This window comes from Stenella coeruleoalba (genome assembly GCF_951394435.1).
Source record: "Stenella coeruleoalba genome assembly, chromosome: 7".
NCBI classification, from domain to species: domain Eukaryota; kingdom Metazoa; phylum Chordata; class Mammalia; order Artiodactyla; family Delphinidae; genus Stenella; species Stenella coeruleoalba.
Genome location: NC_137153.1, coordinates 44390930 through 44416925, shown reverse-complemented (window position 1 = coordinate 44416925; position 25996 = coordinate 44390930). Strand labels below are relative to the sequence as shown.

Sequence of the window (25996 nt, the reverse complement as noted above, 5' to 3'; positions counted from 1 at the left end):
GGTCATTGTAAACAGTGCTTTACGAACATTCTGGTGGCTATATATATGTATATATATATATGTGTATATATATATATATTTTTTTTTTTTTTTTTTTGCGGTATGTGGGGCTCTCACTGTTGTGGCCTCTCCCGTTGCGGAGCACAGGCTCCGGACGCACAGGCCCAGCGGCCATGGCTCACGGGCCTGGCCGCTCTGCGGCATATGGGATCTTCCTGGACTGGGGCACGAACCCGTGTCCCCTTCATCGGCAGGCAGACTCTCAACCACTGCACCACCAGGGAAGCCCGGATATATCTTTTTGAATTAGAATTTTCTCTGGATATATGCCCAGGAGTGGGATTGCTGGGTCATATGGTAGTTCTGTTTTTAATTTTCTGAGGAACCTCCATACTGTTCTCCATAGTATTAGCTGCACCAATTTACATTCCCACCAACAGTGTAGGAGGGTTCCCTTTTCTCCACACCCTCTCCAGTATTTATTATTTATAGACTTTTTGATGATGGCCATTCTGACTGGTGTGAGGTAGTATCTCATTGTAGTTTTGATTTGCATTTCTCTAAGAATTAGTGATGTTGAGCATATTTTCATGTGCCTGTTGTCTGTATGTCTTTTTTGGAGAAATGTCTATTTAAGGTCTTCTGCCCATTTTTTGATTGGGTCGTTTGTTTTTTTGATATTGAGCTGTATGTGCTGTTTGTATATTTTGGAAATTAATCCCTTGTCAGTCGAATTGTTTGCAGCTATTTTCTCCCATTCTGTAGATTGTCTTTTTTTTTTTTTTAATTTTTATTTATTTTTGGCTGTGTTGGGTCTTCGTTTCTGTGCAACGGCTTTCTCTAGTTGCGGCGAGCGGGGGCCACTCTTCATTGCGGTGCGTGGGCCTCTCACTGTCGCGGCCTCTTTTGTTGCGGAGCACAAGTTCCAGACGCGCAGGCTCAGTAGCTGTGGCTCACGGGCCTAGCTGCTCCGCAGCATGTGGGATCTTCCCAGACCAGGGCTCGAACCCGTGTCCCCTGTATTGGCAGGCAGATTCTCAACCACTGCACCACCAGGGAAACCTTAGATTGTCTTCTTGTTTTGTTTATGGTTTCCTTTAATATCCAAAAGCTTTTACGTTTATTTATGTCCCATTTGTTTATTTTTGCTTTTGTTTCCTTTACTCTAGGAGACAGATCCAAAAAAAATATTGCTGTGATTTATGTCAAAGAGTGTTCTGCCTATGTTTTCCTCTAGGAGTTTTATAGTATTTGGTCTTACATTTAAGTCTTTAATCCATTTTGAGTTTATTTTTCTATATGATGTTAGACAATGTTCTAATTTCATTCTTCTACATGTAGCTGTCCAGTTTTCCCATCACCATTTATTGAAGAGATTGTCTTTTCTCCATTGAATATTCTTGCCTCCTTTGTTGTAGATTAATTGGCCATAGGTGTGTGTGTTTATTTCTGGACTTTCTATTCTGTTCCACTGACCTATGTGATTGTTTTTGTGCCAATACCATACTGTTTTGATTACTGTAGCTTTGTAGTATAGTCTGAAGTCAGGGAGCATGATTTCTCCAGCTCTGTTCTTCTTTCTCAAGACTGTTTTGGCTATTTGGGGTCTTTTTTTTTTAATATAAATTTTTAAATTATTTGATCTAGTTCTGTAAAAAATGCCATTGGTAATTTGATAGGGATGGCACTGAATCTGTAGATTGCCTTGGGTAGTATAGTCATTTTAACAATATTGATTCTTCCAATCCAAGAACACTTTTTATAAAATTCAATTATCTGAGATCTGTGAATTCTAGTGTGCTGTAGAATAAGGAAACTTGCTATCTGATTCAGGGGCTAAGGTAGGTGAGCACAAATTTCCTTACCTTCATTATTTAAGTCCTCAGGTGTTCACCTGTGTCATGAGGAGAAAAATGGGCAGGGCAGCAACTATTTTACTTATTCCAAAATCATCAAGATTGAGTCAGTGAAACTTACTATCAATTTCTGAAAATATTTTAAGTCTTATCTCTTTTTCTCCTGTATTTTGCAGGTATTTTGCAGTTATTTTGCAGTTAAGAGAATCTCAGTCAGGAGCTACTAATCAAATGCCATATAACTACTTTTAGCTTTTTCCATTATGAGACCTCATAAATGTATCCACAGTTTTCTTACAGGAACATCTTGGAGGAAAATGAGTTACTTCTCTCCAAGTGCAATGTAAGTACACATCATCAATTTTGGAAAGTGCGCTATTTGCCTCGAAGATCTAAGGAACTCATATTTCTTGAAAGATTTACAGTGTTATTTACTTAAAGTATTCATTTAGATTCTAGTCACTGTAGAGTCAGTGATATTTGGATGGAGAAATAAAAATAAATATTGCTTTTTTCTTCTTCTGAAAGATTAAATATGCTTTTTCATTAAATTAATTCCTCCAAAATTCATGCAAACTGAAATGTGGAAAAGGTGTCAAACTATAATATAAAAATACATAGCTTACATAACTAGGAATTATTCAGCCTCCCACTGATTTTTCACCCTGCTGCCCAGTCAACCTTATTTCCACTCAGTTCTAGCTTTTCCTCATCATGCCAAACTTCCATTTTAATTTAATCAGGAGGCAGCTTTTTTTAATAGGAAAAACAGGTAATATGAAATCATGTAGATGTTACTTTAATAGCACTTCTTTCTCATAAAAGTTTTGTGCACCTGAGAATGTTGTTTATTCCGGGCTTGAGTTCCCTTACTATTTTTCTCATACTCAACTCTTAGACTGCACAGTGTAGTTACTAAGGTCACAGCCTCCAGGATCAGTCCGCCTCTAAAAGCTGTGTAAATTTAGAGAGTGAGTTAAACTCTCTGAGCCTCAGGGCAATATTCTAGAAATGTAGGATAAGGGTAGTCTTTATTTCATGTGATTTTCTGTGGCTTAAATGAAATTAATTCATTTAATGCTTTTAACTGAGCTCCTGGCACCCACTGAACAAGATATAAACATTACAAGATATAAACCTTCCAAAAAACAGAAGTCCTGGACATTATTCTCAATGGTGAAAAATTGAAAGCATTTCCTCTAAAATCAGACACAAGACAAGGGTGCTCACTCTTGCCACTATTATTCAACATAGTTTTGGAAGTCCTAACCACAGCAATCAGTGAAGAAAAAGAAATAAAAGGAATCCAAATTGGCAAAGAAGAAGTAAAACTGTCACTGTTTGCAGATGACATGATACTATACACAGAAAATCCTAAAGATGCCATCAGATAACTACTAGAGCTAATCAATGAATTTAGTAAAGTCACAGGATACAAAATTAATACAGAAATCTCTTGCATTCCTATAAACTAACAATGAAAAATTAGAAAGAGAAATGAGGGAAACAATCCCATTTACCCTTCGACAAAAAGAATTAAATACCTAGGAATAAACCTACCTAAGGAGGCAGAAGACCTGTACGCACAAAACTATAAGTTACTCATGAAAGAAATCAAAGACAACACAGATGGAGAGTCATTCATTTGTGGTTCTGAAAAGTGAATTGTAGCTTGAAAAAATAACCTGAAAGCCTAGAGGATGAATTCCTATTTCTAAAAAAAAAAAAAAAAAGGCAAGAGCTCAAAGCTCAGTGACAAATTAAAGCAATCATTCTTTTTCCTGTGGTTTCTGTGGTTTCTTGTGCTTTAAAGTTGTATCTCTAGGGAAGATCTACCTTCAGCCATTATGGCTGTGGCTTATGCAGTAACGACCTTAAAACTGTGACAGAAACTAATTAGCCCCAATAATTATTATTCAGGGTTTAATATAATTAAATGTAAACAAAGGCTTTGTTAAACACAAAAATAATTTCAGTCTAAGCAGGTAGTTTGAAACATCTCAACTGTTATCTATTGGTTACCAGATCACACTCAAAAAAGTTGTGGTCTTACAGTTATGGGATAAGTTCTAAATCTATTTTAAATAAGAACCTCCAGGAGCTTCTGATACAGCTAGTACAAGGACCACTTTGGGGAGCTACTGGTTTAATCTAACCAGATTTTCTTTACAGTTCTTTCTACACTTTCGTATTTGTTCACAGTGCAGTGAATTGTCTGAGTCAAAACTTTAGATGCTCCTTGTTACGTTCACAGTAATAGGCTCCTTTTTCAGACTGAGAAATGTATAGCAAATGTAAGGAAAGACCCAGGACTGTGGCAGTGATTCTCAAAAATTCTTATGGAGGCAACCCTTGGAAAAAATAACTCTTGGACTGATTATCGTATCATGCTTTGAAATAGAATTAATATTGATTGCCAAAGGAAGGTGGCATAAAAATGCTAACATAGGGCCTTCCCTGGTGGCGCAGTGGTTGAGAGTCCACCTGCCGATGCAGGGGACACGGGTTCATGCCCCGTTCCGGGAAGATCCCACATGCCCCGGAGCAGATAGGCCCGTGAGTCATGGCCGCTGAGCCTGCGCGTCCGGAGCCTGTGCTCCGCAACAGGAGAGGCCACAACAGTGAGAGGCCCGCGTACTGCAAAAAAAAAAAAAAACAAAAAAAGGTAACATAAGAACAGGTATGATTTTTTTTAAAAAAAGCCCTGATGATAATAACTAAATTATTCTGCCACAGTGCAGAATAATTCAAAGTAATTGTAAAAGCCAGAGTCCTACTTTGGGTCACTTTGTATAGTGTGCAATGGTCAAATAAAAGAAAACCAGGGGATGAGGGGGGAGGGATATACTGGGAGATTGGGATTGACATATACAGACTACTATGTATAAATAGATAACTAATAAGAACCTGCTGTATCGCACAGGGAACTCTACTCAATACTCTGTAATGGCCTATATGCGAAAAGAATCTTAAAAAAAAAAGAATGGATATATGTATAACTGATTCACTTTGCTGTACACCTAAAAGTAACACAACATTGTAAATCACCTATACTCCAATAAAAATTATTAAAAAAAAGAAAACCATATTGCCTAATAATATAATTATTGTATACATTTAAGGTTTTAGAGAGATTTCAATGTTTTCTGGCATTTAGCAGTATTTCTTAATTTTAAAAAGTGGCTTGCTATTTTGTTTTAATTAATTTATTTTTGGCTGTGTTGGGTCTTTGTTGCTGTGCACGGGTTTTCTCTAGTTGTGGCTGGCACGGGCTACTCTTCATTGTGGTGCGTGGGCTTCTCATTGCGGTGGCTTCTCACTGTTGCGGAGCATGGGCTCTAGACACGCAGGCTTCAGTAGTTGTGGCACTCAGCCTCAGTAGTCGTGGCGCACAGGCTTAGCTCCTCCACGGCATGTGGGACCTTCCCAGACCAGGGCTCAAACCCATGTCCCCTGCACTGGCAGGTGGATTTTTAGCCACTGCGCCACCAGGGAAGTACCCTGGCTTTCTATTTTTAATTTAGTGAATTAGATTTTGACTTTTATCATTAAATAATAAATAAGAGGCCTAAGCAGGACAAGGGTAAGTTATTGTAGAAAGTATGAAACGTGTATTGCTGTGTCTTCATCTTCTACTCTCCTCCAGAGACACTGTCCCCTTCTTCCTTGCTCCCACTTCTCTGAACAAAGCAATGTTAGGAAGTAACTGAAAGTACTGAGCACTCCAAATGACAAAGGCATGACAGCCTTAAAATGTACTCACAAAAGGAGTGTTTACGCCTTTTTATTTGATATTTGTGTATTTAGAATTATAAATGAAAATACTGAAGGTTAAGATGTCAAGTAAAACTACAAGACATTTTTATGAAAACCATTTACTCTTTCTCACTATTTCTCTTCCTCACAGGCCACCCCTTTTAACTCCTTCAGCTGATAATTTGTTATTTAACTACATGTTTCTAAACAACAGGTTTATCCTGTTGTTTCTTGATTTTCAGTTTTTAAAAATATTCAGTGTGGATTTCACTGGTCTCTTGCATGCGAAGCTCCACAGCATCCTTCCCATTCCTCCATCTCCCAAGAGAGTAACATAATAATGTTTGTTAAAGTCAATGTGTGGTGTCAATGTCATCATTACAACATTGTAAATAAAATGCATTGCTGAAGTATACCATGATTTCATTCTCTTTTGTGTATAGAGTTTTATTTTCCTTGAAGTAATAGTTACTTTTATTTTGTTTGCTTTGTTCTTTCTATCTTAATGCATCAGTAACTGACCTCCAAACTACCTTTCATAATTATAAACTTCCCCTGAAAAACATTAAAAACCATCACAGATCCTATTTGATGTGTTTTCTTTTTGAAAATATTCCTTCTGGAGTCCTTTATCCTGCTCAGATTTGAGAGGCTGGTTCTCCAAACTCAATGCAAAGTTGTCTTCCTGGGCTCTCAAGTTTCCACTTTGGGTGGAGATGCTTTGCTAATTACAGTACTAATCCTCTGTTTCTTAAAATATATTTCACCCTTTTAATGCCTTATCTCATCTTGGTGGAGTGCATCTTTCAATAGAGTCCTTGGAAAAAGTGCAAGAGAGTTCAGTTTTAGGTATCTTGTATGTCTGAAAAATGTCTTCAACCTACTCTTAGAATTATTTGGTTTCTTGGTCAAGTAGAGATTTCTAGGTTCAAAACTATTCCCCTTCTGTGTTTTAAAGTAATTCATCCACTTTCTTCGAGATTCCAGTATGGCTTTTGGAGACACTGGATACCATTTTTATTTCAAATATTTGTTCATTCTCTCTCTCTCTCTCCATCTCCCTCTCATTGGACCCATTTAATCCGGAGATGCATGTTATTCAGTTCTTTAAAAAAAAAAAAAAAGGGGGGGACTTCCCTGGTGGCACAGTGGTTAAGAATCCGCCTATCAATGCAGGGGACACAGGTTCGAGCCCTGGTCCGGAAGATCCCACATGCCACGGAGCAACTAAGCCCATGCGCCACAACTACTGAGCCTGCTCTCTAGAGCCCGCAAGCCACAACTACTGAGCCCGCGTGCCACAACTACTGAAGCCCACATGCCTAGAGCCCGTGCTCCGCAACAAGAGAAGCCACTGCAACGAGAAGCCTGCGCACCATAACGAAGAGTAGTCCCCACTTGCCTCAACTAGAGAAAGCCTGTGCGTAGCAACAAAGACCCAATGCACACACACACACACACACACTTTTTAAATTATTTGCTTCATAATTATCTCCCCTACATTTTCTTAGTCTTCTCTTTCTGAGACTTCTATCATTCAGATGCTAGACTGCCTATATTTATTCCCTAATATTATTTTTTGCTTCTACTTATCATCACATGGCCTTTTTTCCTACTCTTTGAGAAAATACCTCCATTTCATTTACAATTATTTTATTTTTAATTTCTGCTATAATATTTTAAATATCCAAAAAGAAGATGGATATGTTTATTCCTGTTTCTTGCACTATATATATATATATGTATGTATATATATTTCCATCATTTCCTTTATATCTCTTCATTTTGATGTTTGTCTTTCATATTCAACTCTTTACCTAAATTTCTTGTCATTCTTTGCTATGAATTCCTATTTAGTAGGAAGCACTGGGACGTATATGGGAAGTTCTGAATATACGTATAGGGCTTGCAGACTGGTGGGTGATGCAGAGCTCTGGGCTAGGTATTTTGATGAGGGACCTCTTCCTGTCAGTATCTTTAAGAATATATTATCTTATATAGGCTTTTTCTAGAAATGAATCCTTCAGTCTACTAATTAGGGATTTTAAGCCTGACAGTTCCAGGTAACTGTAGAAATGGGTTGGTGAATCTCATAGTTCTGTATATTGAATTTTATTTAATACCCCTTTTATCATCTGTGACTGATATCCCAGAGTCCGGATTCCCTCGTTTGACTGTTGACAGAGTGAACCTCCTTCTGCTGGCACTGAGCAAGGGTAGCTGTCAGGTAAAAAAGGTGTGAAAGGCTTCCCTGGTGGCGCAGTGGTTGAGAGTCCGCCTGCCGATGCAAGGGACACAGGTTCATGCCCCGGTCCGGGATGATCCCACATGCCGCGGAGCGGCTGGGCCCGTGAGCCATGGCCGCTGAGCCTGTGCATCCGGAGCCTGTGCTCCGCAACGGGAGAGGCCACAACAGTGAGAGGCCCGCGTACCAAAAAAAAAAAAAAAAAGTGTGAAAAGGGGTCAGAAAACAGCATCTTCTACAAAGTTTTAAAAAATCCTCTCCACCTGGACCTCCACTTGTGAAGATCCCTGCTGCCTCCTGTAACTGAGCCTTTCTGTGGTTGGTAGTGCGAATCTCCTCTCTTCTGCACTTTCCTGACCACTTGTTTGGATTTCAAATATTCTGATCATTTAAATAACTGAACACTTATCTACCTCTTTCCCCACTTCCGCAGATATGTTCCACAGATACACCTGCTCTCATTCTCTTGGTCTTGGCACATCTATTATTTTACTGTAGTAATATTTGTAAGTATTGGGAGAAAGCAAAGGTGAAAACATGAAGTCAATAATCGCTTGTGCTCAGTGGAATGCTCTGGTATTTAAGTATCTCTATTTTTGGATTTCAGAAATAATTTAGCTGATAAAGTAACTATTTTATATTTCTTTAAAGCACAGTAAACATACAGATGCCTGTTTTCTTGTGTTAATTATGAATAAAGCACTATATGCATTTGATTTTCATTTGAATGATATTTTGTATTTCTAGTGTGGCTCTTTTATGAGTTCATATGAATTTTGCACTTGGCTATCTCTTGTTATTTTAATATATTCCTAATTCGTTGAAAATGTATTTCCAATTACATTGTCTAGTAAATGTTTTTAGTACTAGGGCTACAGAGACAAAATATTTGTTCATCACTATCTTTAATTACATCTTCTAGTAATCATATTAACAGACTTGGGAAAATTAGTAGATACCTTAGATGCAAAATATCATTACATAACTATGAATTAGTTAAGTTTACAAAAAATTATACAGAACAAAACAAACACTGCAATTATGGAAAGAACAAACAGTTGGTTCTGTAGCCTTTCCTTCATGTCTGGAAGAAATCTAACAATTTGACTTTTAGTCAATTTCTTGTATGCCAAGTATGGGTCATCTCTATCTATTGTCACTATCAATAAAAAATTCACACAGCTCATTCAGAAATGTCCATATTATAGCAGCTATTAAGATTGAGGGCCTTATTTCACTGCTTTGGGGTCTTTCCTCATTGCTTTTTTCTGAAAGAGCACTTTCAGAATGTAAGACATAATGGTCACGATAGTAAGGGTAAATTATAAAGCAGCTGCTTGGAAAGTGTAATGAAGAAAAGCAGGACCTATATCAGTGGGATTTTGTCTGGGATCCTCAGGCAACTGTGTACTGGATATGAGTCAGCAATGGTTTGTTGGAGGAATTAAAGTTATTGACTGAGAATTTTATTAATGATATTAAATAGAAGAACTAAATTAGAGAGCAGAAACTCTAAAGTGCCACCCTTCTTCAAGTCTCTTAATAGATTCTTCAAAGTAGGATAGCTTTCCCTGAGTCTATATGATGCCTTCCCTCTACTGTTAGAATTGCTAAACAACTGAGTTTAAAGCCAAAGTTAGGGCTAGGATTTTGGTTGTGGTAAAGTCAGTTGTAGTACCCCTATGAAAAGATGGGAAAAATTAAGTAAAAAATGTGATTTATTCTCTTTGGTGTCTACCTTTTGCTCAGCTCAAATTGTTTCACCTTCAAATAACTAAGTAAGAAACCACAAAAGCTACAGAGGCCAAATAAAGACAGAGTTTCACATAAAAATCCCTGATGTGGGCAGTACAGGGTTGGTGTGAGCACCATCATGGAGATGGAGTTCTTCCTATCATTCTGTTGCCACACCCTCACTTGGTGTCTGTGCCCAAGTACATTTCATGGTACAAGAGAACTTCTGGAGCTCTGTCCACCACATCCCAATTCAGGCAACAGGACAGAGGAAGAACGGAAGACTAAAGAGTGCTTCTCCCAACTAGGGAGACTCCATTAGCCAACATCTGTGGTTTCCTGATATCACGTTGGCTCAAATTTTGTCTCAATATTATATGCAGACACAAGAGAGAACAGGAAGTGTTGTCACTTAGCTGAGAATACTGAGTACTCAAGTAATACTCAGGATCCTCTACTAAAGAAGAGGGAGGAAATGGACCTTGTGCAGCAATTATTAATCTCTGCAGAAGTTTGCCTCTTTTGCCCTTGCTAACACATAAGCCTCCCTATCTTTGCACTCTCATTTTCTGCCTCCATGGCTTCCCTTTCCTGCTTGTTATCTCCATGTCTTTTTCATTTCCTTACCTAACCATAATATGAAACCAACATATCCTTTGTATTCATTTTATTCACTATAAGTAATTTTATGTTTACACTGGTTTTTAAAGTGGCAAGACTAATTATTTGTTTTCTTCTAAGGAAATTGACAAACTGAGTCATGATGCCTTTGGTTTATTTAATTGTATTACCATTCCCCTGCACCTTTCAGTTGGACTAGTTATGAAATAAAGAAAAACTCTTTTTCCGATGATATGGTAAGAAATACCTGGTATCATCTCCATCCTTTCAGCACAGAACTTTTAGCCCCTGTGTCCATGGCTGCGAGTCTTCTTTGTTCTTTAAAGTGTTAGTTCATGCTAATGAATTCTAACACTGAATCATATGTTACATAAAATTCATCTTTTCACACTTGACTTTTATATGTATGATTATACTAATGTACTAATTATGTGCTACCAAAAATATCTTGCAATAATTGTAAGGAATGTGGAGTGATAATGTATTATTTGCAATTTCAGAGGGAACAAAAACAAATGTTTTGTTATTTTCATCATATAGTTAAAGATTAGCAGCTGGGTAAAACATCTAGAAAAGTATGTCCAACCATCTCTCCTTAGAGCTGTGATCATCAAACTACAGTGTACATAAAACTTATCAGAATTCTGATAAAATTCCAGATTCACTGGCTTCATCCCTAGAGACTCTGATTCAGTATATAAAATGTGGAGTCCAGGAAACTCAGTTTTAAAAACAAGATTCACAGAAAGGATGCCAAGTGTGACCTAAGAAGAAGCAGGGTGTGAGGTTATAGATGAAGGAGAACTTTTCTCAGACTATAAGGATTAAAACCAAATAAGCAGTAGAAAATGAAATGGTTAATACATCCATGTCAAAGCTTTCTGTTGTTCAAGAGAACATACCTGAAAAGGAGAGTAATTACAATAGATAATAAAAGGATTCTCCAATTTTAAGATGTGATAAAAGAGAGAAGATGATTATGATACCGCATTCAGTGAGAAACTGAAACCACAATACTATGTAAAATGTCAGTGATTAATTTATATTCTCTATAAAATTTGGCAGGCAATGATTATATTCTGAAACCAATCGAAACCTATAAGCAAATTATAATAAATACTACTATCAAATAAGAACAATATAATGATTACATTGGTGACATTCTTTTCCTTATCAGAAGACTACGCACTAATTTTTGTACTATGTAAATGAAGGTGTAGTACTAAAGAGTTCTACCACTACAGACAGTTCCAAAACCTACTACGCTATATCATAATGAACAATTCCTCTAAATCCCAGTAATGTCAACCCCAAAATCAGGATGAAATTGTTACCTAACTCATGAGATTGGGATAACAATTAAATAATGTATGTAAAGTATGTAGTATAGTACCTACTGCATGAATGTCCAATATTGTTATACCTATAACACAGTCTCATACTGTCCGAAGCTGTGACTGAAGAAAATAAATAAGTCGACTCAAGCAATAAATATTCAGTTTACAGCTACTGGGAACAAAAATACAAACAACAACAAAACCCAGCTATAGAAAGGCTTTGCCTAATCATGGACTAACAATGTTTTATTCTTGAAGAATCCATGTGCCCTTCAAGATACCAGCTGTCTTAAAAAAAATTCTTCAGAGTGGAATGAATGTGGAAATGAATAATTACTGAAAACCCTCTGACTATGGATTACCAACATTCTCCTCCCCACAGCTACACCTTGGGAATTATCAACTATTACTCATTCATGTACGTCATCTCCCCTGGAAAAGGAAGAAGGATTAAACTCCTTTCACAGAGAAATCTTCCACTTACACATCTATTCATCTGATCTCCACCATTGCCATGGGCTTGTTTGGATCTGAGAAATTAGCTGAGCAATCTACCCCTCAGGTCATTCCTGCCTGACAACCTGGATTCATGAACAGGAAAGAGTGTTTATTATCTTAGCTCATAGCTGAGTTGTATTTATGAATTGCCTGAATCTAGTTTATTTGCCTTCTTAAGGCAGGTACAAATTATCCTATTCAACTTCACTCGGTGTTTTACAATTGAATGCATCAATTAGTTAATTGCTAGAAGGAGACAGCAAAAACTAGAATAGCAGAGCCTTCTGGGTTCATTCAGGATATAACTAAATGTCACATAAAAATTAAATGGCTGTAACTGTCATCTCTCTGCTGGTAGCAACCAAATCTGTTTTCCAACCCAAATATCTCTCCTGAGTTTCAGATCAATGGACTGAGTTGCTGCCTGTCCTATCAAACTCTAGTCTCACAAGTAACTCCTACTCAACTAATCATCTAACCTTCCCCAAAGCTGTTCCTTACACATTGCCTTTTAGTAAACGGCATCACTAGAATCACTTACTGAGCACTGTGCTTTTCCTCTCTGTTCACTTTATATTCACACTGTCAGTCTTTAATTGTGGTCTTCATCACCTCTTATCCAGATTGCTAAAACTGTCTCCCAAATTATTTCCTTTTAATCTTGCCGCTAAAACAATTTATCTTCCAAACTACCACCAAAATGAAGGTTTCAACAACTCTGTAATGTTCTTTCCTGTTTGTTGTACCTTCCAATGACCATCCATAGCAGAAAAGACAAAGGGCCATTTCCTTGGCATTATACATTCTAATATGCCTTTATGATCTTATTCTAGCCTAACAATACAGGACCATCTCATGTTGCTATGTCAAAGCCTGCCAACAAATGACCACCACATACCTGTAATCAAACAAATTTAGGTTTATCTTCTTGCAACGAGGGAGAACACACATCAGAGGAACACTGAAGTGTCTCTGTAAAAGAGATTAGGAGCAGCTTATTATAATATGTGGATTCATGCTGAGAGATTTTAAGCAGGATTTAGAGACCTGTGGATAATTGGGGGTAAGATGCTGTCAGCAGGGACAAGTCACTGGGTATTTTCATATTTTTTATCTAGGAGGCAGAGGGTCCAAAGTGGACCTAGAATTGTCACTAGTGAAGAACCAGTAGTCACTCTTGCTTTCCTGGAGAAGGGGATGTTTTGTTACTTCTATGGTTACGAAGTGTCCTTTTTTGTCTTACTGTATTGTGGTCACAGAGTGGCCTTGTTTGAGTATCCATTGTATCCTGAGAAAGTTGTTTATGTTTAGTTGGGAATGCTATGGCCAAGCTGTCAGTTTCCAGCAATGAGCTGCTGGCATCATTTTCCACTTCCTTACTACCCATGTCAAGCTCGACATCCTGATTTGCCAAACAGTGTGCAGCCCCTTGAAAGACATACACCCTTCCTAATTTATGAGTCTTGACAGAAGCGGTTCTCAGAACTTGAAAAACCTCAATTACACTTTTTCCAAGACCTCCTCCTATTCATTCTTTAGGATTCTTTCCCTCCTCTTATGTGCATGCACATGTGTATTAAAATAAAGAAGAAATAAATGAATGTATTAATACTGATTTTTAAAAGAAAAGAAACCATATAAAAAATAAGTAGAATAACGTATCCTTTCACTAATCCATTCACAAGCCATCTTATTCTTATTCCTAGTTTCAAAATGAGAATAAGATTGTTCTATTCAAGGCTAACACGTTGAAAAAATTATAATACACCAACAGCAGAGATTCTCATTTTACTAGGGATGGATATTCAACCAATGGATCTAAAAGTTATCTATTTGGATTTCAGAGAGTTTTACAATATATTTAACAATATTAAGTTATGTTTATACCTGTGTCTTTTCTGGAGACATATTTTAAAGGAAAATGATTTTCCCAATTTAACTATCTTATAGATAAGATTTTAAAAGAACTAATCTTGACTTTGAAATTGAATTCTCTAAAAACATGTCAAAACAAAACATTTTGTAACTATATATCGAAAGCATCCCCACAAATGTAATAGCTGGGATAAATGCATTAGGACATACAGTGTTACACATAAAAAAAAAAAAAATGACCAAAGTATTACTAGCAGTAGCTCAAAATTGAAAATGTTTTGTAATGTGTTAAACTCCTCTACAGAACCCGGTTCTATAATCAGTAAATCTTCATTACAACATGCTGATTTAACCAGTATAATGTCATTACAGCAAACACTAAGAAAGGTTTTGAAATAACAACAAGAATTATCATAACGATGTTACATGAGGGTATAGAGAATGAGCTACATTCTCTGAGTCCATTAACAGAAACTTTAGGAAATGACAGGCTAAAAGCAAATTAAAAAGCCAGCTGAATCAGGTCTTGAAGTGTGCACACAGCTTACCTTCCTCATATAAAATCCAAACATAATATGAATAATAAAAAATAAGAAATATTAATCTAAAAATCTAATACAGATGGCCAAGAGGCACATGAAAAGATGCTCAACATCACAAATTATTAGAGAAATGCAAATCAAAACTACAGTGAGGTATCACCTCACACCAGTCAGAATTGCCACCATCAAAAAATCTACAAACAATAAATGCTGGAGAGGGTGTGGAGAAAAACAAACCCTCTTGCACTGCTGGTGGGAATGTAAATTGATGCAGCCACTATTGAGAACGGTATGGACGTTCATTAAAAAACTAAAAATAGAACTACCATATGATGCAGCAATCGCACTACTGGGCATATACCCTGAGAAAACCATAATTCAAAAAGACACATGTACCCCACTGTTCACTGCAGCACTATTTACAACAGCCAGGACATGGAAGCAGCCTAAATGTCCATCAATAGAGGAATGGATAAAGAAGATGTGGTACATATATACAATGGAATATTACTCAGCCATAAAAAGGAATGAAATTGGATCATTTGTAGAGATGTGGATGGATCTAGAGTCTGTCAGAGAGAGTGAAGTAAGTCAGAAAGAGAAAAACAAATGTCATATATTAATGCATATATGTGGAATCTAGAAAAATGGTACAGATGAACCTATTTGCAGGGCAGGAACAGAGACGCAGATGTAGAGAACAGACATGTGGACACAGAGGGGAAGAGAAGGGTAGGATGAATTGGGAGATTAGGATTGACATATATACACTATCATGTGTAAAATAGATAGCTAGTGGTAACCTGCTGTATAGGACAGGGAGCTCAGCTCAGTGCTCTGTGATGACCTAGATGGGTGGGATGGCTGGGGAGGGAGTGGGAGAGAGTCCAAGAGGAAGGGGATAAATGTATACGTATAGCTGATTCACTTCGTTGTACAGCAGAAACTAACACAATATTGTAAAGCAACTATACTCCAATAAAAAAATCTAATAAAATAACATGGTAAGTACACTAGAAAGTCACTTGAGCAAACTAAAGTGCAGTTTAAACTTAAAAGCACCAAGCATGCAGTTGTGGAATTGAAACTAAACTTGAAACCACTCTGAACCAATCCTAGCTCAAACTAAAAAAATACAATTACTACTAGTAAAGCAAATACAATTATTACTAATAATTATACCAAATATCTAAAAGTATAGTATGGAAGAGAAAAATCTAAGTTAGATGTTAGAGAAAGTATGTCAGTAAGTAAAAAATAATAATAAATAAATAAACATTAAGAAAGAGTTCCAGCAAGTTCCCCACTTCTGCTCCTACCAGCCACCCAATAGGATATAGCAAGGGGAGCATCCCGGAAGTGACACAGGCAGGAGTGCCGACCTACTTCCTGTTCAGCCTGGCAAGATGGCTTGGTGGCTAAGGTAAGCTGCTCACTCATAACTCTCTGAGGTCACAGGTGAGAGGAGAGGTGGGGGCAGTGCCCATGGCTTCCTCCTGCATCTCTAGGCTACCGAGGTCTGCATCAACCCAGTGAAGTTCAATCTAAACTTCTTGGTGAGTGATACCCAAGGTGGAGTAAGCAGTGTTTCTGGAGGTGGCAGATACCTTGCATCTGGGCGAGGTACCCAAAGGGCTAATTAAACGGTATGAGTGTGATGAGAAATTTCTGACGAAGATTCACCACATGCTGCTGGAGGTAGATGTGCTGAAGGGCACCCAGAGTATGGATGTCTATTCTCGTCGGCCACAGGATCCCCAACATGAGTGATAAGAAAACTGAGATGTAATCGTGCCAGGCAGCAGTTTTTCATTCTGTGACCGCATGTATCTTTGTTTATATATAACCTATTTGTTAGTTCTAGCTGAATCCCCAACCCTTGACCCAGTGACGTACAAACATGGTACTCTCAAGCTCAATATTATAATTTTTCTCATTAAAGGTTCAAAACCAAAAAAAGAAGGAAAGAGTAACTCTTAGGCATAATGAATTAACTAAAACATAATAAACAGAGAACTTTAACTAAAAACACAGAAAGAAAACATACAAGCTACTTGTAAACAGTTAATATGGAAACATTTTTCTGTGACAAAATAATGAGACGAACTTACAGGTAGAGGTTAAAAAAAAAAAAAAAAAAAAAAACACTGAGCCAGGTGATTGCTGGTTATCCAAAGCAGAATTTAAGTTCAACTTTGAATTTACCTAAAGAAGAATAAACACTAATGTAATTTTAAACGTTAATCAGAAGATGTACAGATCATTTGAAACAGAATAAAACCATCCTGGGAGAGTAATTACTCATAAAATTATAACTGGCTTAAGAGCAGCACCAATTACAAATGCACACCAGCACAACCAAGCTAAATACCTACAAGCAAAACCACCTCCTAACATGGTATTGGATTAACTACATATGCAGGAAAAAAATTAATATAAGTACTAAGAAATAATTTTTTGCATAGTCCCTTGTCAAAATAAATAAGCTATTGTTAGACGATAGAAAAAATATTTTGAACATATTTGTTCAATATACTGTTAACCTAAAACAAATATGCAGTAAAGAAAGATTAAAAGAAGTTAAAGTAACTTAATAAACATTCAAACTTCTCTCTACTTTCTAAAACCCATAAAACTTAAATTTATTAATTGAATATGAAAATTAGTTACCTAAGTAACTAATCATAAATTGAATTAATTATTTTGAGTGAGGTGACCTCAGAGTATAGAAAAGCCACCAAATGATCAAATGTAGACTAATTATTCTAAATATGTAACTATTATTAATTTACTCAAAATTTTTACCAATGAAACAGAGTTCTCAAATGGAAATAATAAAATCTTATTTTAGAGGTCAAATTGATGTTAAAGTTTATTGTTTTATTGTTGTATCCAGACATTCTAAAAATGTAACTTCTGTTTAAAAGGTTCCTTTGTTCCATCATTAAAAATTCTGTGTGACCTGAATTCAGATCAGAACACTTCCATTTGGTTCCTCTTTATACAAAGATGTCTCACATTATGAAAGGACTTAAGCAATAAGGTCCATTCCACAAAAGAGCCAGATACTAGATATTAAATAAGTCAAGAATTGGGCTCATCTAGGTGATACAATCCAGTAATAATGTAAAACTGTTTTCAGGAGTTTGACCTTTTAATTTTAATAAACAAGTTTCTAGTTAATTTATAATTACTAATTTTCCCTATTCTATTTACCTTGGCCTTCTTAATGCTTCAACAAAAAATTTAGGTCACATTGAATTTCAGAAAGAACCAAATATTGTAGGTCCCTTATGGACTTCAACCAATTGCAGATGTCATGAAATGATACATCAAAGAACAACTTTGACCTCTAACTTTATCAATACTAGTATAGATTATTAACTATTCTTGTCCTGACCTTGCATAAACAATCTGAATGCCCACACTAAGACCATATCTACTAACAGAGTTAAATCTCAAAATACCATTTGTCCATATCAAGCTTAGCCATGTAATCAGTTAAGCTGAGAATGTACCCTAATCGGAGCCCTATGTGTGTAATATAATTTCCACATGAGGTCACATTAGCAATTATTCTGTTATATGTAATAATAATTACAAATATATGCATATGTGTCATTTACATTGATAACTACCTTCCCTCAATACTGGTTTTAATCTACTTCTAACTTTTGTAGAGAGAGGCAGGAGAAACCGAAACAAGGTTTTATTTAACTGCTTCTTGGAACTTGCAATTCAGTATATAAGTTAAACTTCCCAGTTTGGTAAAATGAAGAATTAGTCTCTGCCCTTATATCTGCCATATAAAGTTTATTATTAGCCATTTTACATAAATTATCTACTCTTGACTATTCTCAACAAATCACAAAGTGGTCACTTCTGTATACTGACTACTTGGTTTTTAAACTAGATAGAATAGTAGAGATGACTAATCGAGACAGCTAATTTAGGCTGATTTTAATCAATGAGGATTTTATTAGAAATTATTTAAATTTATAATTGGTTATTGTTCAGGTCTTAGTAATAATTTTCTTTATAGCAATGCCAACATGATTGGAGGACTTTAAAATTCATTAACACCACTAATGATAGGTGCATCAGATATAGCATTCTAATAAATAAATAAGCTCTGGATTATTACTCCCATGATTCCTTTTACTACTTGCATCAGCAACAGCAGAAGTCAAAGCAAGAACAGGGTGAACAATGCGCCCTTTTATTAGCTGGCAATCTAATACCTGTAGGCACAATAGATTTAACTATCTACTCCCCTCATCTGATAGGGGTCTCGACAATTTTAGGCACCATTAATTTATTACTGCAAGTAATTAACATAATGCCACCTTTTACATCACAATACCAGACACCACTTCTTTGATTTCTATTGATTATTGCAGTTTTATTAGTAGTAAGTCTTTCTATAATTGTAGCAGAGATTATCTTAACCAAATGGAATCTTTTGATCCCACAGGAGGTGGAGACCTTAATAACAACATTCATTCTAATTGATTACACATCCTGAAGTACATATGTTTGGAATAATTTCACATATTTGTAACATACTGTTCAGTAAAAAATTCTTTAGCTGCATAAATATAGTCTGAGCCACAATATCGACTGGAATTTTAGGGTTTATTATATATCACATTACTATTACACACTAAGTATTGAAGTAGATATGCAAGCATATCTCATTTCTGCTACTATAATTATCATAATTACTATTATCCAAATAAAGGTAAGTCTTTGACCAACGAGCTATAAGAATGAAGTAATAAATGATCACCAGCTATACTCTGAGCCATAGGCTTTATTTTCCTACTTATTGTGAACAGGTTAACAGGAATTATCTAATTCATTATTATATATTGTTCTACAAGATACATATTTTGTTGTTGCTCATTTCTATCACATCTATCTATAGAAGCAGTATTTATTACATAGGTGGTTTTGTTTACTTATTCCCATTATTTTCAAGATATATGCTACATCCTATATGAGGCAAAGCTGAACAATTATTTTAGATTTAACAATAATTTAATTTTCTTTTCCCAACATTTTCTTGGCCTTTCTGACATGCGGTGGTGATAATTAGCCTATGCAGATGCTAACACAATGTGAACACTCTCTCATCTATGGAATCAGTCCACTAACAGAAATGATTATAAAATATTAATAATCTGAGGGTTTTACTTTAAAACAAAAACAGCACTGGAGCTTACGGCAACAGACAATGAGTGACTTCACAGATGCTTTCCAACACATCATGCTTTCAAATAACCCACCAGACAAAATCATAAATATCAAGAAAGGAAGGAATGAAATCTCTCTAACTGGTTTCAAGCCAACATCATAACCTTTATGAGCTTTCTTAGCAAGTAAGATACTATAACCATTACCAATTACCAAAGGTAAATATTACCTAACTCTATCGAAGTTAATTTATAGATTAAAATTGTGTTTTTTGCAGGAAAAAAAATGTGTCTCTTAGCATATCCACTGCAGATTTTCAAGGTGTATATATTCCACTTTAGAATAATGTTATCATTACCATGTCTTATAATAGCATTTCAATTAGCTCTTTAGTATTATATATGTTAAAATAATTAAATAAGGAGATTACTAGGCTGATGTGGCTCTAATGCTATGACAGCCTACACAAGCAAACCAAAATATAAGCCTATAAATGCCTCAAGGTTACAAAATCAAAATGCTAAAGATAACCAATCACAAACAGCCAAGTAGACTTTAGGTTATAGCCAATCAACAGTTTTCTTACTTTGCTTCCCCCTTATCTCTATAAAAGCCTTTCTCTAAGATCCTGTCAGGAGAGTGTACCTAACCACTTTCAGTTTGGCACTGCCCAATTCAAACAGATTTTTGCTCAAATAAATTCTTAAAAGTTTTAATATGCCTCAGTTTATCTTTTAATGGTTCTGATGTCAGAAGAGGGAACTGAAGGAGACTGCTGACAGTCCCCAGAACAAAGATCAAGCAGGCGAAGGTACCTGCTGTGCCCCTTTGAGCTTGCTGCTGTCTTGTTGCCTCTGGAGGTGATGGTAAGTCCCTCTCAGATCCTACCTCTGCAGTTTTTTCATTATGAGCTTTCTGACTTACGGCTTTCCCCCCCCCACTGGCTCTGGAAACTGTCCAGAGCCAGAGTGGATCTGACTTAGAAACAGTAATGGGTACAAGGTTAGAATGTGTCTGACTTAAACTGGACTGGGTCCAGTTTGAGGCCTCAGGGGAATAAAATTTTGTTTTAAGGCTGAACAACCAGGTTAACCTTACCAAAGATAAACTTGAATTACAATGGTCACAGTAGAGGATAAGCTTATCCATTTATGAGGTACCGCCGAAGGATGGGGTCTCAGCCAAGCACTCACGATAAAGGGTAGGGGGGAAATTATTTTTCCTCCTCCACAGGTTCTAGTGACCATGGTGGGACCTGCTGGGACACTCCCTCCCTCCAGAGCCTGCAGACGGGATCTCCCACCCTTCTGATTTGGAATCACTAAGAACAAAGACTTCCCTTGAACTCCATGGAAGGGACCATACCAGGTTCTCCTCGCTATCCAAATGACAGCCAAACTTCAGAGACTTGACCCTCAGGTTCACCTCCTCCAATTTAAAAGGTCTCCTTCAGACTCTTGGAACCGAACACCAGCTGGAGATCTAAAATTAAAATTGACCTCCAGGGAAGTTTTTCTCCAGAAGCAGATGGCATCTTGAGGGGGACAGCTCTTCCAAAATCATAAATCAGTATCTTCATCTCTAATATGAAATCTTTATTCCTTTTGCTACTTGCTTTTTCTGTTAATGCATGGGAAGACATTGTTCCTTAACACACAACAAAAATCTCTAGACTTTCTTCGTAAGGTGCTTTTAGATAACAGAATTACTTTAGAGTACTTACTGGCTGAAAAGGAGATGTCTGTGCCATAGCAAATACCTCCTCTGTACCTGGATCAACACCTCTGGTATTGTAACAAATATGAGAAATTAACAAACAAGCCACTTGGCTAAAACCTGGAGGTTGATATCCTCCCAGTAAATACATTATTTGATTTATTTGATACCAACTGGTTTGCTTCATGAGGGCCCTGGCTAAGCAATGTACTTCAGTATCTTGGTATTATCCTCCTCATAGTTATCACTGTAATCTCCCTCCTGAGATGTGTTCTCTCAAAAGTCTTAAATGCATGTTTGTAGCCATTAGCAGTACCTCTGATGGTCTCAATGAGTTTAGAGAAACAGAAACAAGGTGAACAACACAATGAACAGCAAAAACCATTCTTCTATGAATCTGAAATCATAACCTATGAGTTTTACAATAAGACAACAGCAACTTTACTGTGATGATGAATAAAAGTGGTACTAATACCAATGTTTTTGGTCAATATCAATATTAGAGGATGACTCAAAGTGGGAATTTTTTTTTTTTAATGGAGATTTTTTCTTTATTGAGAAACAAGACTTGGGTACATCAAATAAAACCAATTTCTGGGGGGAAAAAATCAAAACTCACAATAGAAAAAGAAACAGTTAACACTGTCTGGGCCATATCAGAACCCAGAGAATATATTCTTTTAATTGAAAAATTCTAGGCGCTTCATAATTAACCTTTAGATACAAAATGACCTATTAAATTTGCAATCTGTGGTTCTTGGTGCTGAGGTCCATAGGACAAGCTAGGACGTCTTCAAACCTTGAGCTGAATTCCATGAGGGTTTATTTGGCCTTTCAATCGGTCTGTCCTTGTCTAAGAGGTAGCAGCAGCAACAGCGCCCACCTTCTGGGAAGCTTCTTTCTTGGTATGATGAGCCTGTAGGACCACCACAGCTTCATCCACCTTGGAGCGGAGAGACTCGGGGGACTCCAGCATGTGTAGCAGCTCCAAGATGTCAATCTCCAGCAGCATCCCCATAATCTTCCCAGCCAGATTTGAGTGCATCGTCTGGATGGGCGGGAACAAATGTTTACCCAGCATCTGCTTCTGTTCCTGGGGAGTGCTGCGGCCAGCATGGCGGCGGTCAGCAGCTCCTGCCCCTGCACGTGAAGCACAGGCTGGGGTGCCTGCAGGGGCTGGATGGCAGGGTGAGGGCTGCGGACATTGGAGGCATATTTGTAAGGTGCAACAGCCTGAGGAGCAGCGGCAGCAACAGCAGCACGAGGCGCTAGGTTATGCCCAGCTGTGGGAACACCTCCAGACTGGCAGCTGTCAGTTGGCCCTTGCTGGGAGGCACCAGCCCCACCAAAGTCCATAGCCAAGCAGTCCGGCCACTCAGACCCGACTCTCTGAGGAGTAGCAGGGAGGCCGCGAGAGGCCGGAGCATTACCAGTTGGAGCCAGATGGCAAAGAGCTGGACAAGGCCCAGACTGCAGTATAGCACTTGGCATTCCTTGGAAGCCTTGAGGTCTCCCACCTTGCTGCCAGCGTGGATTAGGCCTCATCTGTGCTAACTGGTTAGGTGTATAATATGGAGGTCTTCCCTGAGCCTGTGGAACTGCTGGCACAAAGTAGACCCCAGCTGCAGGCTAGAACTGATTTAAGATGGCATTTGTGGGGAACACTCTCATCCTGGCCACCCGCTGCATATATTGGTTGGTCAGGTGAGCCTTTCTCTCTTCCTTTCTCTGGGCCAGGGCAACATACAGTGGCTTGGAGCCCACAATGCGTCCGTTCATCTCCGTGATTGCTTTGGTTGCCTCTTCAGGGGATGAGAAGCAGACAAATCCAAACCCTTTGCTTCTCCCATCCTCCAGCATCACCTTGGCACTGGTGATTGATCCAAAAGGAGAAAACTCTTTCCTTAACTTCTTATCATCAATGGTGTCATCCAAGTTCTTAATGTAGAGATTCATCCCCTGATAGCGACTAATTCTCTCCTGTTTCAGCTGTTCAAATATTCACTTTAACACGGCCTGCCGTTCCACTTTCTTCTGTGCACAGCTGACGAAAATGACTTTCACACTATTTCTTTTCCATTTCCATTTCCATTTCATTCCATTTCTTTTCCATTCATCTCTTCCACGGCCTTACTGGCATTCTCATGTTTTTTATAACTCACAAAGCCAAAGCCTTTGGATTTCCCACTGGGATCTCTCATCACCTTGACACTTAAGAGTCTTACCAAACTGGCTGAATAGCTCTTTCAGACTCTCATCATCCACCTCTTCCCCAAAGAATTCACATTGGTGAATTCCTTGGCTTTGGCTCCAAGCTCAGCTTCCCACTCTTTTCGAGACTTGAATCTGCCCACAAACACTTTGCAGTCATTGAGGAGCATGCCGTTCACCTTCTCGATGGCCTTGTCGGCAGCCTCCTGGGTCTTGAAGTGGACAAAGGCATAAGCCTTAGAGCCGTTCTCATCACGCACCACCTTGCAGGACAGAATGTTTCCAAAAGCAGAAAAAGTATCATAAAGTGCCTTGTTATCTATAGATTTGTCCAGGTTCTTGATGAAGACATTTCCCACGCCAGATTTTCTCAAAGAAGGATCCCTCTGAGACCACATGATACGGATTGGCTTTAACTTAATCATATCAAAGTTCACGGTATCCAAGGCCCACTCAGCGTCAGCTGGCTGCTGGAAGTTGACATCGGCATAACCCTGGGAGCGGCAGGTGATCATATCGCGGCAGACCCGGATGGACAGCACAGGCCCCGCAGGACTGAACTTTCCGTACAGGATGGCCTCGGTGACGTCTGAGCGCTGGGCACCCAGTGCAGGAGGCCATGGGGTATAGCTGTTGGCCGCGGTGTTCATCTCCCCAGCCCCCAACACCCTGAGCCCCACCAGGAGGGCTTCTTAGAGGGACCACACAGGACAAAGGGGGCTCCGCTCCGAGCCGTGGCCCGTGCCGTGGCTCACAGGTGGCAGTGAAGCTCAGAGAGGCTGGAGTCAGCTCCGAGGGCGGGAGAGGAGTTCAGTGACGGCTCGGAAGAGACTGAGACTGCCAAACCGCAGACAAACGGCTCTCAAAAACAATATGGCCCTCCCTGGGAGTTTGTAATTTTCAGCTGTCCTGGCCTTGAAGCTCCCAATTTCAAAAAATGAAGAAAATTAAAACGAGGACTGTCCTCCAAATTACAAAAATTCTTCCAGAGGAAACCTAGTGGTGCCCACGGCGGCCCCTGGAACATGCGTTTCTCTATAAATATGGGCCTCCGGCTCCTGGCGGTTTAAGATTACAGCAGCCCAGGGAAGAGGGAAACCAACTATTTGTCGGTGCCGACTCAGCAAGCCCCGGGCGCCGGAGCGTGCAGCCGCCTCCCACACCGGGCCGGCGAAGGGCAGCGCGGACACGAGAAGCGCAGAGGCAGACGCGCAGGGCGGAAGGTGGCGGGCTGGCGCGGGTGGAGGCACGTGGAAGCGGGCACGCGAGCGGCTCACCACCGGACCGATGGACGCGGACCGACAGACGCCCAGGGTCGGCGGCGGCGGCGGCGGCGGCGTCCGGCAGGCCGGAAGCGTGCAAAAGTGACTTCCCCGCGGCTTCTCCGAGAAGGATTCGCTCTTTTTTCTTTTCTTTCTTTTTTTTTAAGATATTAAAGCGTTTTCGTTTTATCTTTTTCTCTTTTTTTTCTTCAGGCTGCTAGGCCCGAAAGCAGCCGAGACTGTGGCGACCCGGGGCGGAGAGATCAAAGAGGGAATTATTAATTAAACAAGGAGATCATTAGATTGTTGTGGCTCTAATGTGACAGCCTATGTAAACAAACAAAAATCAATTAATGCCTCAGGGTTATAAAATCAAAACCTAAGGACAACTAGTCAGAAACAGCCTGCTAGACTCCAGACTATAGCCAATCAATAATTTCCTTACTTTGCTTCCACCTTTTCTCTATAAAAGCCTCTCCCCAACCTCCTGTTGTGAAGCACTCCTAGCCACTTCTGATTTGGCACTGCCCAATTCAAATCAATTTTTGCTCAAATTCTTAATTTTTTTAATATGCCTCAGTTTATCTTTTAACATATACATCTAATATTAATTTTAATATTAACTCACAAAAGCACAACAGGTGCTTAAGAATTAGAAACAGTATAAGCCATCTTACCTTTGATTATCTTAATTCTTATTATTCTTCCATTATTATGTATTATTTAATTATTGGGAAAAAACAATAGCCTATTTCTAACCATAGAAACAAAAGGATGCCAATGAATGGAATTTATGATTATATAGACTATGAAGGTCTTAACTTTGATTCAGACTTATAATTCAGAGAATTTTATTTCCTAGAAATTGATAGTCATGTAATAATCCTCATAGAACTGCCAATCTAAACATTAGCCTCATCAGAAAGTATGGTCCATCCATGAGCTATTCCTTCTTTAGGTTTAAAAACAGTTGCTTTTCCAGGACAACTAAAGTGAGAAGCATTAACATCTACTAGAAGCAGTCTTTATTAAAAACAAAAAAAATTTATGGATCTGAAATTTTGTGGTTAAAACCATAACTTCATAGACATTGTGCTTGAGACAGTACGTTTAGAATACTTTGAAAGTTGATCCACATCAATAATGT

At 38.3% G+C, this 25996-nt stretch overlaps 1 protein-coding gene and 1 pseudogene across 29 annotated transcripts in view; both read right to left on the bottom strand.

The window, feature by feature from the left end:
* LOC307189655 (uncharacterized protein) overlaps positions 1-25996 on the bottom strand; it is a 2229222-nt gene that overhangs the window by 1514311 nt on the left and 688915 nt on the right. The window lies entirely within an intron of this gene.
* Positions 18558-24313, bottom strand: LOC307189046 (polyadenylate-binding protein 4-like; annotated as a pseudogene). The gene has a single exon. The product of its transcript is annotated as a polyadenylate-binding protein 4-like (transcript).